Here is a 16,820-nt window from a genome sequence, read left to right as displayed (position 1 = left end):
GGGGAGAAGGACAGGGCTTGCGGTAGAGGGCAAGAGAGCAGTGGAACTGAGTCTCAGAGCTGGACTTTGAAGACATTTGGCTCTATCAGGGTCCCAAGGAACCTCGGGGCCTCCTGGCGCCAAGGCCAGGCCTCCCCTGGTGGAAGAGGCTGCTCCTCAAGGTCTGGGTCTCTCTTCACTTGAACTGCTGGACAAACAGTTGATGTGCCTCCTATGCCTCGAAACCAGCCTTCCTTAACATGCATCATCCAGCACACATGTCTTAGATGTGCTTTCTGTGCCTGGAACCACCCAAGGTTCTGCGGAATCCACAGTGACCGAGACCCTTTAAGCTGGTACCGTCCAGCTGTGGGAGCCCATCACCTGTTGCAGTGTTGCAGGACAGCTTCAGGGAGCAGTAGGACTGAGCAGGGAAGCTGGATGGCTGGTTCTAACCTGAGGGGCGTTGTTGAGTTTCCTCTCCTTCTGGAAAGTTCCCTGTGGTCAGACCAGATGGCAGCTGTAGGAGTCCAGCTCCCACAGGGGGTTTCAGGAGATGAACAGATGGTGAGGAGTCTTCGAAAGGGGGTGGAGAGACAACGCAGACACCAAGATGAAGGTGCTGAACCCAATCTTTACTTGTGAAGTTAATCATATATACTTTTCATTTTGGCAGGCTCACAGTACTTTGTGGTTACAAAACAGAAATCATTATTCAAAGAAGCAAAGTATTACATAGCTACAATTAGAATAGAAGAATGTATCTTGGCTTATGCATAAGCAAGCATTTTTACTTTCAGTTCACTTTGCTTTGAGCTGTTTCCACTTAGTTTTTAATAAGTTAGAAATGTCCCAGACTACTGGCCTACACCTTGACTATTCTTTCTTGACTAGAATTGGTGCCACCGTTATGGTAAGCGGTTAACTTTGAAAGAGAGGCTACTAATTTTAATCAAACAAGAGCAAGAGCACAAACCATTGTGCACAGGAATAAGAACAAGTTGCCCAGTACTAAGCACTAATCTGTCTTCTTAACATTAATTCTTCTTCTTTAGATTTTAATTTAATTTCTCAAAAACTTCCTCGACTGTTTTTCCTACAGGGGGTTTCTCATTAAACATTAACAATTTACGTTCCACAGTTGAATCATTGCATTTAGAGCAAACAGATCTATTCTTTAGAAGTAGTTGCATTAATTGGGAAATTCATGTTTTTTCCTTCATACTTAATGGTCATATGAGAAGTCGCAACTAGACTTATTAAAGGAATACAAAACCAAACCAGCCCATTCCCAGAAACATACTGCGCTCTTCCAGGTGATGGACGCCTGGCGCCATCCACCTCAGTAGGGCCTTGCCATTGCCTGAGTCAGGGGAGGGGGCAACAGGCAGCCTCGGCTGTCTCCTCGTCTCTCTAGCTGTCTTAATGGAGCCCTGTGTCCCTCTCCCTGTGTCTCTCTCCCCTCAGTGGTGCCCCAGCCCCTTCCTTTCTGGAATCCTTCCTTTGGGGCGGAGTGGAGTCTGGAGCCTTCTGCTGTCGGTCTGTTTCTCACCACAGATTGTCCTCCATGGGTTCCCTCATTGACACTTGGTAAGATGAGTCTGTGACCGCAGGCGTGGTCAGCAAAATTGACGTGGAGCAGGGTGGGTGACGTCCTGGTCATTGGCTGACCCGTCAGTGACTCTCCCTGAACTCCTCCTTGACCCCCACGTGTTTGGTGTTGAAGAAACGGACATCTTCTTGAATCTTCTCTTAAAATACCCCACTCTGCTTTTCTAAGAACGGGGTTCGAAAACTGGCCTCTCTGAAATGTCCCCAGGTGCTGGAGGCATTCCGCCTTCTGAAGTTCAAGGTGGGCACCGAGGTTGCGGTAAAGGAGGCTGCGTGGAAGCAGCTGGTGAAGGTGGTGGTGCCCGACATCAGCACCTCCCACCTGGAGCTACTTCTGAGGACCTCAGACGAGGGACAGAGGGACACGTGGGTAAGGAGCCATCACCTCTGATGGCCCTCTTCACTGTGCTTCCCAAAGCGATGGGAAGCTGGGGATGTGGCTCAGTGGTCGAGCACCTGCCGAGCGTGGGTGAGAGGCTGGATTCAAGTCTCAGCACCACATAAAAATAAATAAATAAAATAGGGGTATTGTGTCCATCTACAACTTAAAAAATAAAATAAAATAAGCGATAGGAAAAGCAGCAGCGCTGCACAGTCACTCAGGATCTGAGGTGTTGGTCCCAGGATCCCTGTAGACACCAAATCCCAGGATGTCAAGCCCCATGGGGGGTATGGCAGAGCAACTGCACAAAACCCAACACATCTTCCTGTACCCTCAGATCATCTCTAGATTTCTTCTAGTAGTTAATGCTGCGAAAATCCTTGTTACACTAGTAGTGACAGGAGAAAAAGTCTGCAAGTGTTCAGTGCAGACGCATTTTTTTCCCTGAATATTTTTTACTTGAGGTTGGTTGAGTCTGGGAATGTGGAACCCACAAGACAGAGGGATGACTGTTATTTTAATTAATAAATTTTATTAAAAAATGGTAGTGAGGATTGAACCCTAGGGTACTTAATCACTGAGCCACATCCTCAGCCCTTTATCTTTTTTATTTTAAGATGAGATAGGCAGAGTTGCTGGAGCTTCACCATGATGCTGACCTTGGCCTCGGCCTTGTGATCCTCCTGAGTAACTGGGATCACAGGTGTGAGTCGGCAAGACAGGTCCTCAGCATTTAGCCGGCTCTATTTTGTCACTTGAATCATGATTATAAGTTAAATGAGACCAAGGTTCACCTGATTTGCAAAAGGAATTAGTCATGGCCTTTTTTATAAAGATCCATCCATGTGGTGAAGAGAAGATGCCAGCAAGCCGCTGGGTTGAACAGACTCCCCAGTATTTTGCCTTTAACAAACAGCTGCCTCAATGTAAACATCACTCCTGGGCCAACCTGTTTTTGAGGAAGATAACCAGTCAAATTTGCTGGCTTACTTCTGTTCAACATAGTCCTCGAAACACTGGCCAGAGCAATTAGACAGTCAAAAGAAATTAAAGGCATAAAAATAGGAAAAGAAGAACTTAAATTATCACTATTTGCAGATGATATGATTCTATACCTAGCAGACCCAAAAGGGTCTACAAAGAAGCTATTAGAGCTAATAAATGAATTCAGCAAAGTGGCAGGATATAAGATCAACACGCATAAATCAAAGGCGTTCCTGTATATGAGCGACAAATCCTCTGAAACGGAAATGAGGACAACTACTCCATTCACAATATCCCCCCAAAAAATAAAATACTTGGGAATCAACCTAACTAAAGAGGTGAAAGATTTATACAATGAAAATTACAGAACCCTAAAGAAAGACATAGAAGAAGACCTTAGAAGATGGAAAAACATACCCTGCTCATGGATAGGCAGAACTAACATCATCAAAATGGCGATATTACCAAAAGTTCTCTATAAGTTCAATGCAATGCCAATCAAAATCCCAACAGCATATCTTGTAGAAATAGATAAAAGAATCATGAAATTCATATGGAATAATAAAAGACCCAGAATAGCAAAAACAATACTAAGCAGGAAGTGTGAATCAGGCGGTATAGCGATACCAGACTTCAAGCTATACTACAGAGCAATAGTAACAAAAACAGCATGGTACTGGTACCAAAACAGGCGGGTGGACCAATGGTACAGAATAGAGGACACAGTAACCAATCCACAAAACTACAACTATCTTATTTTTGATAAAGGGGCTAAAAGCATGCAATGGAGGAAGGATAGCATCTTCAACAAATGGTGCTGGGAAAACTGGAAATCCATTTGCACCAAAATGAATCTGAATCCCTATCTCTCGCCGTGCACAAAAGTTAACTCAAAATGGATCAAGGAGCTTGATATTAAATCAGAGACACGGCATCTGATAGAAGAAAAAGTTGGTTATGATCTACACGCTGTGGGATCGGGCTCCAAATTCCTCAATAGGACACCCATAGCGCTAGAGTTAACAAATAGAATCAACAAATGGGACTTACTCAAACTAAAAAGTTTTTTCTCAGCAAAAGAAACAATAAGAGAGATAAATAGGGAGCCTACATCCTGGGAACAAATCTTTACTCCACACACTTCAGATAGAGCCCTAATAACCAGAATATACAAAGAACTCAAAAAATTAGACAATAAGATAACAAATAACCCAATCAATAAATGGGCCAAGGACCTGAACAGACACTTCTCAGAGGAGGACATACAATCAATCAACAAGTACATGAAAAAATGCTCACCATCGCTAGCAGTCAGAGAAATGCAAATCAAAACTACCCTAAGATACCATCTCACTCCAGTAAGACTGGCAGCCATTAGGAAGTCAAACAACAATAAGTGCTGGAGAGGATGCGGGGAAAAGGGCACTCTTGTTCATTGCTGGTGGGACTGCAAATTGGTGCAGCCAATTTGGAAAGCAGTATGGAGATTTCTCGGAAAGCTGGGAATGGAACCACCATTTGACCCAGCTATTCCCCTTCTCGGTCTATTCCCTAAAGCCCTAACAAGAGCATGCTACAGGGACACTGCTACATCGATGTTCATAGCAGCTCAATTCACGATAGCAAGACTGTGGAACCAGCCTAGATGCCCTTCAATAGATGAATGGATAAAAAAAATGTGGCATTTATACACTATGGAGTATTACTCTGCATTAAAAAATGACAAAATTATAGAATTTGGAGGGAAATGGATGGCATTAGAGCAGATTATGCTAAGTGAAGCTAGTCAATCTTTAAAAAACAAATACCAAATGACTCCTTTGATATAAGGGGTGTAAACAAGGACAGGGTAGGGACGAAGAGCTTGAGAAGAATATTTACAGTAAACAGGGATGAGAGGTGGGAGGGAAAGGGAGTGAGAAGGGAAATTGCATGGAAATGGAAGGCGATCCTCAGGGTTATACAAAATGTCATATAAGAGGTAAGGAGGGGTAAGTCAAGAGAATACAAATGGAAGACATGATTTACAGTAGAAGGGGTAGAGAGAGAAAAGGGGAGGGGAGGGGAGGGGAGGGGGGATAGTAGACAATAGGACAGACAGCAGAATACATCAGACACTAGAAAGGCAATATGTCAATCAATGGAAGGGTAACTGATGTGATACAGCAATTTGTATACGGGGTAAAAGCGGGAGTTCATAATCCACTTGAATCAAACCGTGTAATATGATGTATTAAGAACTATGTAATGTTATGAACGACCAATAAAAAAAAATGAATAAAAAAAAAAAAAAAAAAAAAAAAAGATAGAAAAAAAAAAAAAAAAAAAATTTGCTGGCTTGCGGGTGGTTGATTATGTTTTTCAGGCTACAGCAGAGCTTTCTGCTGACTGGTGGCTCCTTCCTTATGTGCTACTTTCAGAAGACAGTTTTAATAATACAGGTCTTCAATTACACACCTCACTCGGTCTCACCTCGGAACAGGTGAAGGAGGGAAAGGGTGCTGTGGAGCGTCCCACGTCCCCACTGGGTCAGCAGATGTGAGGACTTGTGGATTCCAAGGCTGACACAGGAATCCTGTTAGCACCCAGAGTGTTGGAACTTGAATCCAGTGTTAAACAGAGAAGCATAAAATATAAGGGCAGAAAAAACGGGTGGAGTAGAATTATAATTTTTTTTTCCTTAGTGATATCTACTTTTTGTGGTCTCAAATGTTTTCTTAATCTTTCCTTTTTTTAAAAAAATTGATTTTTTTAGTTATAGGTGGACACAGTACCTTTATTTTATTTTCATGTGGTGCTGAGGATCCGACCCAGTGCCTCATGCATGCGCTCTACCTCTGAGCCACACCCTCAGCCGACAGCTTAATCTTTACTTTTTAACTGATACAAAATAACATAAAATTGTGTATATTTATCGGGTACCCTGTGATGTTTTGACACATGTGTACATTGTGTAATGTCTTATACTTGTTAATAAAGAGAGTATGAGGCAGGCAGTGTGGTCTACACTAAGGATGGGCCAGCCACAGTCCACTGGCCAAGTGGGACTCCCTGTTTTTATAAATGAAGTTCTATTGGAACACAGCCATGCGCATCCATTCATGTGCTTTCCATGGCCTCTTTCATGCCCTAATGGCAGAATCAAGTAGTTCTGACAGAGATGATGGCCTGAAAAGCCTAATGTAGTTACTATTGGACCTTTTAATGAGAGCTTGCTGATGCCTAAACTATGACATTACATGGCAGATGGGTACAAATTCCTTCTTAACAAAAAATTACTACGGTCTTGATTTTCTTTGGTCTGTCCTATCTGCTGAATCTTCTGGATTAACACATACACATTCAATTCCATCCACTGATGACATTTCTTTAAGTTATATGCTGTCACTGGACATTCATTCTTTAACTGAGTTGGGAACTGGCCAAGTGGGAGAGAGGTGACAGGGTGGTGGGGACATAGGACCCCAGGCATTCAGCAGCTCTTGGGACCATTGGCTCATCAGTCAAGTGGGTCCAAGTGGTTTGAGAAAACACACCTGCTTTTCGGCCTGGGCTAGAGGGTGAGCGTGATGAGGCCATGGGTTTGAGAGTTCGTGGGAAAGGACAAGGCAGTCAGGTGGGTGGAGAAGAAGGTCGGGGCCCAGGTAGAAGTACATGGGTTTCACCAGCTGCCACGGTGCATGCCTGTAATCCCAGCACTCAGGAGGCTGAGGCAGAAGATCGAAAGTTTAAGGCCAGCCTCGGCAATTTAGAGAGGCCCTAAGAAACTTAGCAAGACCCTGTCTCAAAATAAAAAAATAAAAAGGGCTGGGGATGTGGATCAGTGCTTAAGTGCCCCTGGGTTCAATCCCTGGTACTAAAAAAAGAAGAAGTATATCGGCTTCATACGTTTTGGAGGTGGGGAGAAGGACCGGCAGGACACATCAACGTGGGCAGCAAACCTAGGTGGGGAGGAATGAAGGGACAAGAGACACGAGGGAGGACAGCAAGAGAGGAGTTCTGATCAAGCTGCAAACTTTTATTGTTCACACAGGGGATGGGGAAGCTCTCTAATCAGCAATTGCTGGATATGGGTGGTAAAACTGCCAGCTGCAAGATGTCTGATGATCCTGATAACTGCAGGATATTCCAGGGAGATAGGTAGCTGCAGGATGTCTCCCAGGAGGCTGTTTCTTGTAAATGTCAGGCTATTCTTTGAAGGAGAATTTCCTTCTAACCCCTGAGAGGTCAGGGGATGGCCTGAGGGCAGAGTGAAGGGCACTGAGTGAGTGGGTAACATGCAAATGAGCAGAATACTGTCCTGCTGCCTTAAGTGGGTGGAGGGTCTGAACAAGGGCAGGCAGGTGGGACGCTGGGGGACAGCAGTATGGCTTCTTGCCCTCGGGCTCCCCCTTGTGGGGGCTTCAGGTCTTCCTCTGTGAAATGCAGAGCTCAGAGTCTACACCAAATTGACTTCACATAACTCAAAATGGATCCTCCAAGAATACTGACTGACTTTTTGTTGTTGACCAAATATGAAAAATAATGAGAAAAAAAAAAGGCTCACAGAGTACATATGGTCCAACACTATAGACAGTATAAAAGTCCCGAGTAGAGCAAGGGTCCATCTTCCACATGGTTATAGCAAGAGCCAAGTGCAAACGCTGGTATTAAGGCACACCCTGTTCCCTGTAGGGAGCAAATCTCAGTCTACTCTGCAGTCTCTATAACTAACCCTAACCCTAACCCCTAAGACAACACTTTGATCAGGGGTCTCCTTCAGCATGTTTTGTTTGTAGTAAGTGCAGAACTTGGAAAATCTCTTCTGAACTTCAGTTGCTTTCACAGTACAAACGATTTACAGCTTTAGAATAACTATATACAGAAGTTGAACTCCATACAGATAATATTGAAAACATTTAAAATACTATTTGACTAAGGCTAAGGTGACACTGGCATGAATATCTAGCTCAGGGCTGGTTCAGCCATGGGCTCGGCTGTCAATACGTGAATACAAGTCTTGAACAAACATAGCTGCTACGCTGGTGTTTAACAGAGACCGCTAGGCTTCTGACAAGACGAGCTAGAGACATTTTTTGAAGTCTTTCAGTATAGTCAATTATTTGACCAAAAATGTAATTACTCATTGTTTTAATTGACATAAAAACAATTCAAAATATAAGACTATAAGACCAAATACCCCATTTTTCATGCTTCCTCCGTTGATTGTATTTCTGGGCTCTCAGTTCTTCAAAGGAAAATTCTGATTCTCCATGAATAAGCTTTTCCTTCCAATACATAACGACCTGTTGAACATCAGCTCTGGCTGCTGAAGATGAGGGCACAGAGCACTCTGATTTAGAAATCACGATCACCCTTTGTTCCCTACAGGGGAAAACACATCACTTACAACAGTGTATGGAAATAATTCTGGAAGGAAACTAAGTAATAGAACTATGCAATGATTGTACTTGCATATTTGACTCTTTATCACAAGCTGAAGGTATTGCTCCAGACACTTCTGAACCCTAAAATACAGAAAACAAACAGAAGCATTAACTTACTGAAAAGAAAACTTTACACAAATTACCTCATAAATCAATATGACAATATATGAGTAGAAAGGCTTCTTAATCTCCAGTAGATTTCTACATGTTCTTGGTAAAATTTCAGTTAATAGCTAAAGCTTTAGTTTGCATCATCATTGGTAGTATAATTTTTGCAACAAAAAGAGCCCATAAACCTTTAAAAAAATCCATTAAAAATTTCTTCTGGTATTACTGAGGTTGTGGATGCCAACAGCTGAAGCTCTGGGTTTTTAAACTGGCTCCAATTGGGTATGAATCAAGGTAGGAATCCTGGGCCTATGAAAGAGGGAAGCAGAACAAGGAGGAAGAGGATCTTGGTAGGAGAAAAACTGCTGGGGAGGAAGTGAAGAGGAGAGGTTGTATGGAGGGGGCCCTTAGGTCCCATAACAAGTTATATTTGTGAGTTGAGTATAAATTTAGGGTAGATGGCCACGGGCCCAGAAAGCTGACATGGGAACGGGAAGCTGACATGGATGTTAAGTCACAGGAAACAAGGTTAAAGAAAAGAGATGCCAAGGTGGATACAGAAAGGAGCCAGGAGGACCGTTCAATACCACTCCTAGTTTCTGTACAACCTATAATAGTCACCATTACCTGATTCTTAGAGATAGATGCTGAGTTCTTTCCTTGACTTGATTTTGATGGTACCATTTGGTTTAAAATTGAAGCATTATGCAGAGGTTCCGAGGTCCTAGCTATAAGGGAAAACAGGATAAAATAAGGAGAAATAAGAGAAAAATCACAGTAACCAAAATTATCACACAATACATCCCCTTGATCTTTCAGTAAGCAGCACAAGAAATAAATCAATTCAATCACACTGTCTCAGAAAATGGAACTAAAATATTTTGTAAGTAAGTATTTTAGAGACAATTTCTGACCAAATCAAAATGTTCAAGAAGTACCCCCAAATAACTGTAAAACTGGTTATTTAATCAGGATAGGATAGTCAATGCAAATTGCTGAAATGTGGCATTTATTTCTAAGGGAAATAAAGCCCTGCCATGTTTCCTAAAGTTGCCATCAAATACATTTGATTCAATTCAGAACAGATGGAGTTCAGAGTATCTCTTTTTGATTTTGTTTTTTAAATCCCCAAAATAGAGTGTAATCATCAAGTAGATTTGTCTCCTTTAAAGTGCATTATTACCAAAGTGTCTTCCCCAGTACCTGAGACAGTATAGTTTAGTTTTCATTAAATACTAGAAGGATTTGCTTTTTAAAGGGAAAAGAAATCAGCAAAAATTAGTAACTAAATTACCAACAATCTGACAGTGCAGAAAGTATTATTTTACCTTGAGCTGGCAAATGGGTTTCAGTGAGACGTGTCTGAAATAACTAAATGATAGAAAAGGCATTAGTATAGATTTTAAGTTTACAGTCTAATATATACTGTATTAAAGTAGAAATTAAAGGTAACAGCTTACTATATGTTAATAAAGACCAAGGTTGAAGTAATATAGTCAGACAAAATGCTAGGAATATTTTCATATCTGATGTACATATATTAAAAAAATTCCTCAAGTCTGTAAATGTTATAATAGTGTTTGGACTCCTACTTTGGTTATTTTACCCATTTGGAACAAAATGAATATTAACATTTGGGAGAAAGAAGTGAAAGTACAAAGCTTATTCAAAAGGTATCTAGATCCATTACTGCCCATGCTCTGTGAGGACATCTCAAATGGGCCACTTCACAGCATTTTTACACATCAACTCTGTGGAATTATATGCAATTCCTAAGCCTGACATTGGGGAGTAATGCAAGCAAGAGTGCATACTAAAAAGAGGAGAGATCCACAACCAAATGCTAGACCTTGTTTTGCTCTTAATTCAAACAAACTAATGGTAGCAAAACCATTTTACATGATGGGGAAAGACTGAAAATTAGGTGATACTGAAGAATTACTTTTAATTTCATAGGTGAGATCATCTACTAAGATTCTGTAAGAAATAATCTTTTGGAGAACTTATAATAATAATTGGGATAAACTATTTAGCTAATTCGAATCTCCTATAAAAGTCCTTAGCACAGAAAAAACATGATCAAATGTAATAATTATGGAAAGTAGGTAACGGTAACATTTCTGAGCAGTTTCTTTTCTTTACTCTGTAGTGACCAAATTTTCCACAAGGTTTCCCCATAAAATAGATAACAATACAATGTAAAAGCAAACATTTCCTCTCCAAGTAGGAAATGCCAGGAGGAGCTGTACGTAGAAGCTACCTGTACTGCTGTTGCAAGAGCTCTTGAGGTTCAGCCTGGTTTTGAATTCCTCTCCGAAACACAGCACTGGCCTGCTGCAACTCCCCCTGGGCTTCCAGATGCCCTGCCCAGGAAATGTACAGAGGAGATGACTGGATTCCAATCCCCTGGTTGTACAGAAACTCAAAAAACTGATGTGGGTCACTGTTGTATTCAGCCTACAGGAACCCAGAAGAAAAGCACAGAAGAACAATGAGGCAAGGGTGGAGGAAAGATGTTAAGAGCTGGGCTGGGGCTGTGGCTCAGAGGTAGAGCACTTGCCTAGCATGTGTGAGGCCCTGGGCTCCATCCTCAGCACTATATAAAGTAAAATAAAGACATTGTGTCCACCAATAACTAAAAAATAAATATTAAAAAAAAGATGTTAAGAGCTACAGGGGTGCAGTTGGATAAGAAGAATAATTTCTAATGTTTTAGAGCATAGTAGGGTAACTATGGTTGGCAAATAATATTTCAAAATAAAGGGGTGCATGCAGGAGACAGAGCCAAACTGGCATTTATGAATGAATGTTCCCAACACAAAGAAATGATAAATTTATGAGGTGATGGATACTGTATCCCATAAATGTGAACAATTATAATGTGTCAACTAAAAATTTTAAAAATATATAAATACCAAAATAAATTAAAAAACAACAAAAAAAATAAAACACAGAACTGCTAATCTGGGTCAGCCCAGAATCTAGCTGGCCCTCCACCTTTCTATATTTGTGGAGGCTTGAGGATATACTATGTAGGCAAAGGTGTGTATGGTTCTCTGGTCACAAGCCTAAGTTAGGATCATTCCTTTACTTGACATTCAATATCCCCAAAATTACCCAAACTATTTCCTTAGACAGTAAGTCTATAAAAACCCATCACATGAAGTATTACTTGTGTCTTGCTCTGAGCTTGCTCAAGGTCCATAGGTGCCTCCAACCAGAACTCTGTAATTCAGTGAACGAATTCATGTTTGCCTTATCCACTCCACTCGTGATTTTTTATATCTCCAAGCCTTTAACTTCCAGGTCGAAGAGATGCAATCTTCAGGCCTGAGCCTTCATTCTCCCCTTAGTACTAAGTGTAGTTTCTGAGAGCCAGAATGCTCCCCACTGTTTACTCCCTGGAGCTCTCCTGGCACCTGGGAGTTTCCTGCTCATCACGTTTCCTACCCAACAAACCCTCTTTTACTTTTTGGTTTCTATTCCATGTTGGAACATGTGCAAACTTGAAATAAAGGAGAATTTAAAAACTGAATCAATGATTCACTATACAGAGCCAAGGCTATACGCATCTCTAGTAATCCAACTTTTAAAAATTTATGACTGGAAACAAGGAATTAAAATAAAAGGCAGTCTAAAAGATCTTAAAATATAGGTCAAAAAACAAAAGTTCAACATGATTACAGATTTGATTATCGATATGAAAGTATACTCACAAATTTTAAACAATAATTGATGAATCTTGGGTCATTGTGGTATCTCTTCGTAACTAAAAATTCCTTCATTAAATGTTCTAGTAGCATTATCAAGTAGTCTTTATTATCAGGAAAATTCTCTTCTACCCACTGCATATAGCTAGAAAAATATGGATAATGTTAATTTTCCATAGTACAACATATAGTTGGTTTAAAGGAAAAAACAAAAACAATGCCCCTACCCCCCAAATCCAAATGCTAACCTTTCCCATTCACCAAGTGGGTCATTTCCTTTGTAGCTCTGCATATGGGCTTCAAACATTCTAGAACAAATAAAAGAATGCACATGAAAATTATGGATAATTTATAAGAGCAAAATATTTAATTATATATGATTTATATCATATATTATGTTTATATTAAATATTTATCATATATCTATATATTGTATTATATTATATAATATATATGTGATTTATATACCTTAAAATAGAAACCTTAAATACCAACCTAAAAGCTATATAAAATTTAAAAGAGCTCTCAGAGGTGGTCAAAAAACTCAAAACAGTCAGTATTTTTCCAGAGGAAAGTTTATCCCTAGCTCTATCCCAGAGTCTCCTGCTTCTGTCCCTGGTCCCCAGGGTTGCTAACCACGCTGAGGGTCAGTGCCTGGAAACTTGCTGCCCCTTCTCCTAACAGTGGGATATAAGCTAGACCCTGCTCAGATCCCTTCTCTTGCTTTCCAGGAGCACAGCGGAGACTGAGTTGGAATAAGATCCAATAAGGGCTTGCCAGCAGGTGGATAGACAAGATTCCACAACTGGACACTCTAGATAGAGTTCATTTCCTGGGCCCCAATGTAACACAAAGTTCCTGAGGAAGAAAAGATGATTGGCAGTTTTCATGAATCAGTCACTAGAATTCCCATAGAACTGTTTCCCTGACTTCCAAATACCCAAACACATCTTAAAAAAAAAAAAATCAACCAAGCAAAGCAAAACTCTTGTGGCAGTTCAGGTGCTAGTGGGGCAAACAAGCAAAAAGAAATTAAATAGTGTCAGGTTACTGTTGAGAGCCACAGCCAAAGGGGCCCCAACAAACTTCCAGCTGCCAGCAAACTTCTAGCTGCCGGCTGATGATTGGCTCACAGTGGCCCCAGCAACATCTAGCTGATTGGCTCCTCTGCGGTCATGTTCATTGGGCTGTTTCCCTGCCCTTCAGACTACGGAACTGCTCATTGGGGGACTTCTTTGGCTCCGCCCACGCGACCTAGCCAATCGGCCTCAAGAGCAGGAGGATTGTGGGAGGTGGTTGTTGGTGTGGGGAGGGGAGGCTTGTGGAAGCCGGTGGTGGCAGTTGGGCTCTGAGGGTTTTTCCTGAGGAGCTGTTTTGCTTGGCGTTTGTAGTTCTAAAAATAAAGTTAGTTTCTTTTGACAAGTGGCTCCTGAATTGTGCCCAGCCAGACTGCGGCAGGTTACATTAAGTACCAAGAAGAAAAAACAAACCAAATAGAAGGGGTAAGAGTTACTATTTTCAGGTAGGGTGGTCAGGGAAGGCCTGCCTCTGAGGGCACTGATGGGATACCACCAGAAAGCCACAGAGCTATCTTGGGAGAAAATGGTCAAGGCTGAGAGAACTTCAGGAACCAGCATCTTCCAGGAACAGAAAGTGAGCCAGTGTGGCTTTAGTGTGATAAGCTGGGGAAGTTCTAATTTGCATTTTAAAAGTCTTCCTTCCTCCATGTGAAGATGGTAGGGATAGGAAGCTACTGAAACACCCCCGTGACTGGTGGTGAGTTGGACTACATGTGGGGAATCCGACACCTCTCTTAGGGAAAGGAAAGGACTTCCTGATGGGACTGTGTTCTGGGTATGAGTCAAGATGAGAAGGTCTCCTAGGTTTGCTATCTGAGAAATCATTAGATTTTTTTTGAAAAAGGGATTTTAAAGAATACTTTGGTAAGAGACAAGAACACACACCTCAAAATACTTCTTTGGCATATTTCAAGGTGGATAGTCAGAGAATTGCAGGCAGAAATGGCTCTGAAAAACTATTCTAAGAAAAACTTGCATCAATTCATATTAGCAAGGTAAACAGATCGATTTTCTCTAAGTCCACCTTAACTCCTCATTTCCCTTCTGTTTTTTATTTTGATGCTCCCAGGGTCTTGCACAGGATAAAATCTGTATACCTTTCCCCTTATTAATCTATTTATTGTCAATTTATTCCACACACTCAATTAAGGACCCTCAGAAAGTAGAGAATCTTAAATTATATTCTAGCTATCACCTCCACAGACAAATGAAATCATTGTGTCTTAAGACTAAAAATCCAGAAGCCATGATAGGAAAAGCCAGAAAACTTCAACTATATAGTAATGAAATGCTTCTACATGTCAAATAAACAAAATTTTTTAAAACTTTCCAAGTCAAAAGAGAAATGATAAACTGGAAAAACAAAAGGACTTCTAAAAATTGAGAAGCAAAGTTATAAACCCAATTTTTTAAATGAGCAAAGGGATTAAAAAGCATTTCACAAAGAAATACAAATGGCTCTTAAACTTGAAAAGATGTTAAACCTCTCTCATAAGAGAAATTCACTGTCAATAAGATACAACTTAATCAATAGATTTTGCAAACAAAAATTTTAAACACAACAAAAGTATACAGGTAAGAAATGGAAGCAGGCACACTCAAATCTTGCTTGTAGGTATCTTACCAATATCTCAGATGGATTTGCTCTTCATCCAGGTAAAACACTTTCAGGAATCTAGAAAACTGATACATCTGGGTATATGCAAAATACCATTGCCATTATGTACACTTTTTTTAACTACAACACTGTTTGTAACAGCAAGATATTGTCAACAACCCAAGCGTCTGTCATTGAGGATTTTTGGATCAATTATGGTATATGCAATATTAAACAGTTGTCTAAAAATTTTTTTTAAAAAGAGTGCTATGTATTGATAAAAATCTCCAAGGATATCTTAGGCAAAAAAAAGAACGGAGTTGCTCTGCTACATTTCATGTGAGATGAAGGCAGACACATACATATACATACACTTTAATAACGTTAAGTATTTATATGTCTAAGAAGAATCACTTGAAAAAAACTAATAAATAAATAAACAAAGGATACATATGATAGGGTGAGAGTAGACAGGTACAGGAATTGTCAGTGAATACTTCCCAAATCTTTCTAAAACCATACAAATATATTATCTATTTTTAAACCTTAAAAATGTTTATTTGTAAATTTGAATCTTTCTCATGCCTCATAACAGAGGAACAAATCCCTATAATGCCAGAACTCTTCCTCCAAAATGTGTAATACATAACCTTTTCCCAAAGTAGTTCATGTTCACACCAACCACATTCTCCAGGAAAATGGCTTAAATACACTAATAACAAATCAACCAGTTCATTAGAGCAAATTAGTCGTTAGTAAGTCAAAATAAGGGCTGAAATACATATTTCCCTTTAAAAATGGGGGTACAGGGATAGGACTTCCAAAGAAAAAGTCTTAAAAAGATTTTTGTTTTGAGTATATTGACAACCTCGGTCTTGTGATCCCCAAATATCTGGTAAAACTAACCCGTTTTACTTCTGCCACATATGATTTAACCGTATCAATTTTTTTTTTTTTAATCACCAGCTGGGCAAGTCACACAACCGTTAGCGGGACAGAATAGATGAGTCGACAATAATCAAGGCACTTTTTTCATTTAAGTGCTGTGTACTAAAGACTTTTTAAAAGAGCAGTAGGATTATGAGTAAGAGAGCTATTGTATATTCTCTCCCTCTGTCGTATAATTTTTAAATGAGTGACTTAAGACACGCAGGGCGGGGTTTTGGTGGACTGGACACACTCCTCCCACAGCGGCGCCCCATGCCCGCGGATAGGTTTCCTTAAGGAACAGCAAGACCTCCAAGGGCCTCCCAAGCTGCCGCAAGGCCCCTAAACGCTCGGCGTGGCTGCAGATCTGGAGTCACCAGGGTCTCAGTGGTACCACCCTCTACTCGGTGACTCGGAAGTGGCCTGCAGCCTTGAGGCGAGGGGAGGCCCAGACCAGGAACACAGGCAGGTCCGTGCCAAGGGCCCAGGGGCGGAGGGCCAGAGCCCTAACTGTCCCAGCCCCCTCAGGGGCCCAGAGTCGGGGATCATGAGCTCGCGGCGCCCACACTCCACTAGCCGGACACTCACTGAAAGACATTTTCCGGGTTATCCATGGCGAGAGGACGCAGGCCGGCTGCAGGACCACAGACAAGGAAAGCTAGTAGCACCGCCGATTTGAATCTCCCGCGCAGCCGCAGTCGCGGTGCCGAGCGTTGCAAAGCGCCTGGCCATTGGCTGTGGCGCAGATGGTCTGGCCAATCGCCGGGGCCGTTGCCGGGAGACCAAGTTTCGCCCCCTGCTCGCCGGCGGCCCCTTCCCACTTCCGGCCGGCCGGCTGAAGCGAGAAGAAAGTGTGCGGCTGCTGGGCGGCCAGGGAAAGCCGGTGTGGCTCCCGTGTAGGGATTTCTTTTTCTTTTTTCTTTTCTTTCTTTTCTATTCTTTTCTTTTCTTCTTTCCTTCCTCCATCCCTCCCTCCCTCCTTCTTTCTTTCTTTCTTTCTTTCTTTCTTTCTTTCTC

General features: G+C 41.3%; 1 long non-coding RNA gene across 1 annotated transcript; it reads right to left on the bottom strand.

The window, feature by feature from the left end:
* Positions 1-10,866: 10,866 nt before the first annotated feature.
* On the bottom strand, positions 10,867-16,456 carry LOC144255751 (uncharacterized). Its single transcript, XR_013343919.1, has 4 exons — positions 16,392-16,456; positions 12,449-12,508; positions 12,207-12,345; positions 10,867-10,947 (listed from the first exon to the last, which is right to left on the bottom strand). It is a non-coding gene; the product is annotated as an uncharacterized LOC144255751 (long non-coding RNA).
* Between the last annotated feature and the right edge of the window lie 364 nt (positions 16,457-16,820).

The sequence above is a fragment of the Urocitellus parryii genome, chromosome 7 (genome assembly GCF_045843805.1).
Source record: "Urocitellus parryii isolate mUroPar1 chromosome 7, mUroPar1.hap1, whole genome shotgun sequence".
Taxonomy (NCBI): domain Eukaryota; kingdom Metazoa; phylum Chordata; class Mammalia; order Rodentia; family Sciuridae; genus Urocitellus; species Urocitellus parryii.
Note: the sequence above shows the minus strand (reverse complement) of the source record. Positions and strands in the feature narration are given on the sequence as shown.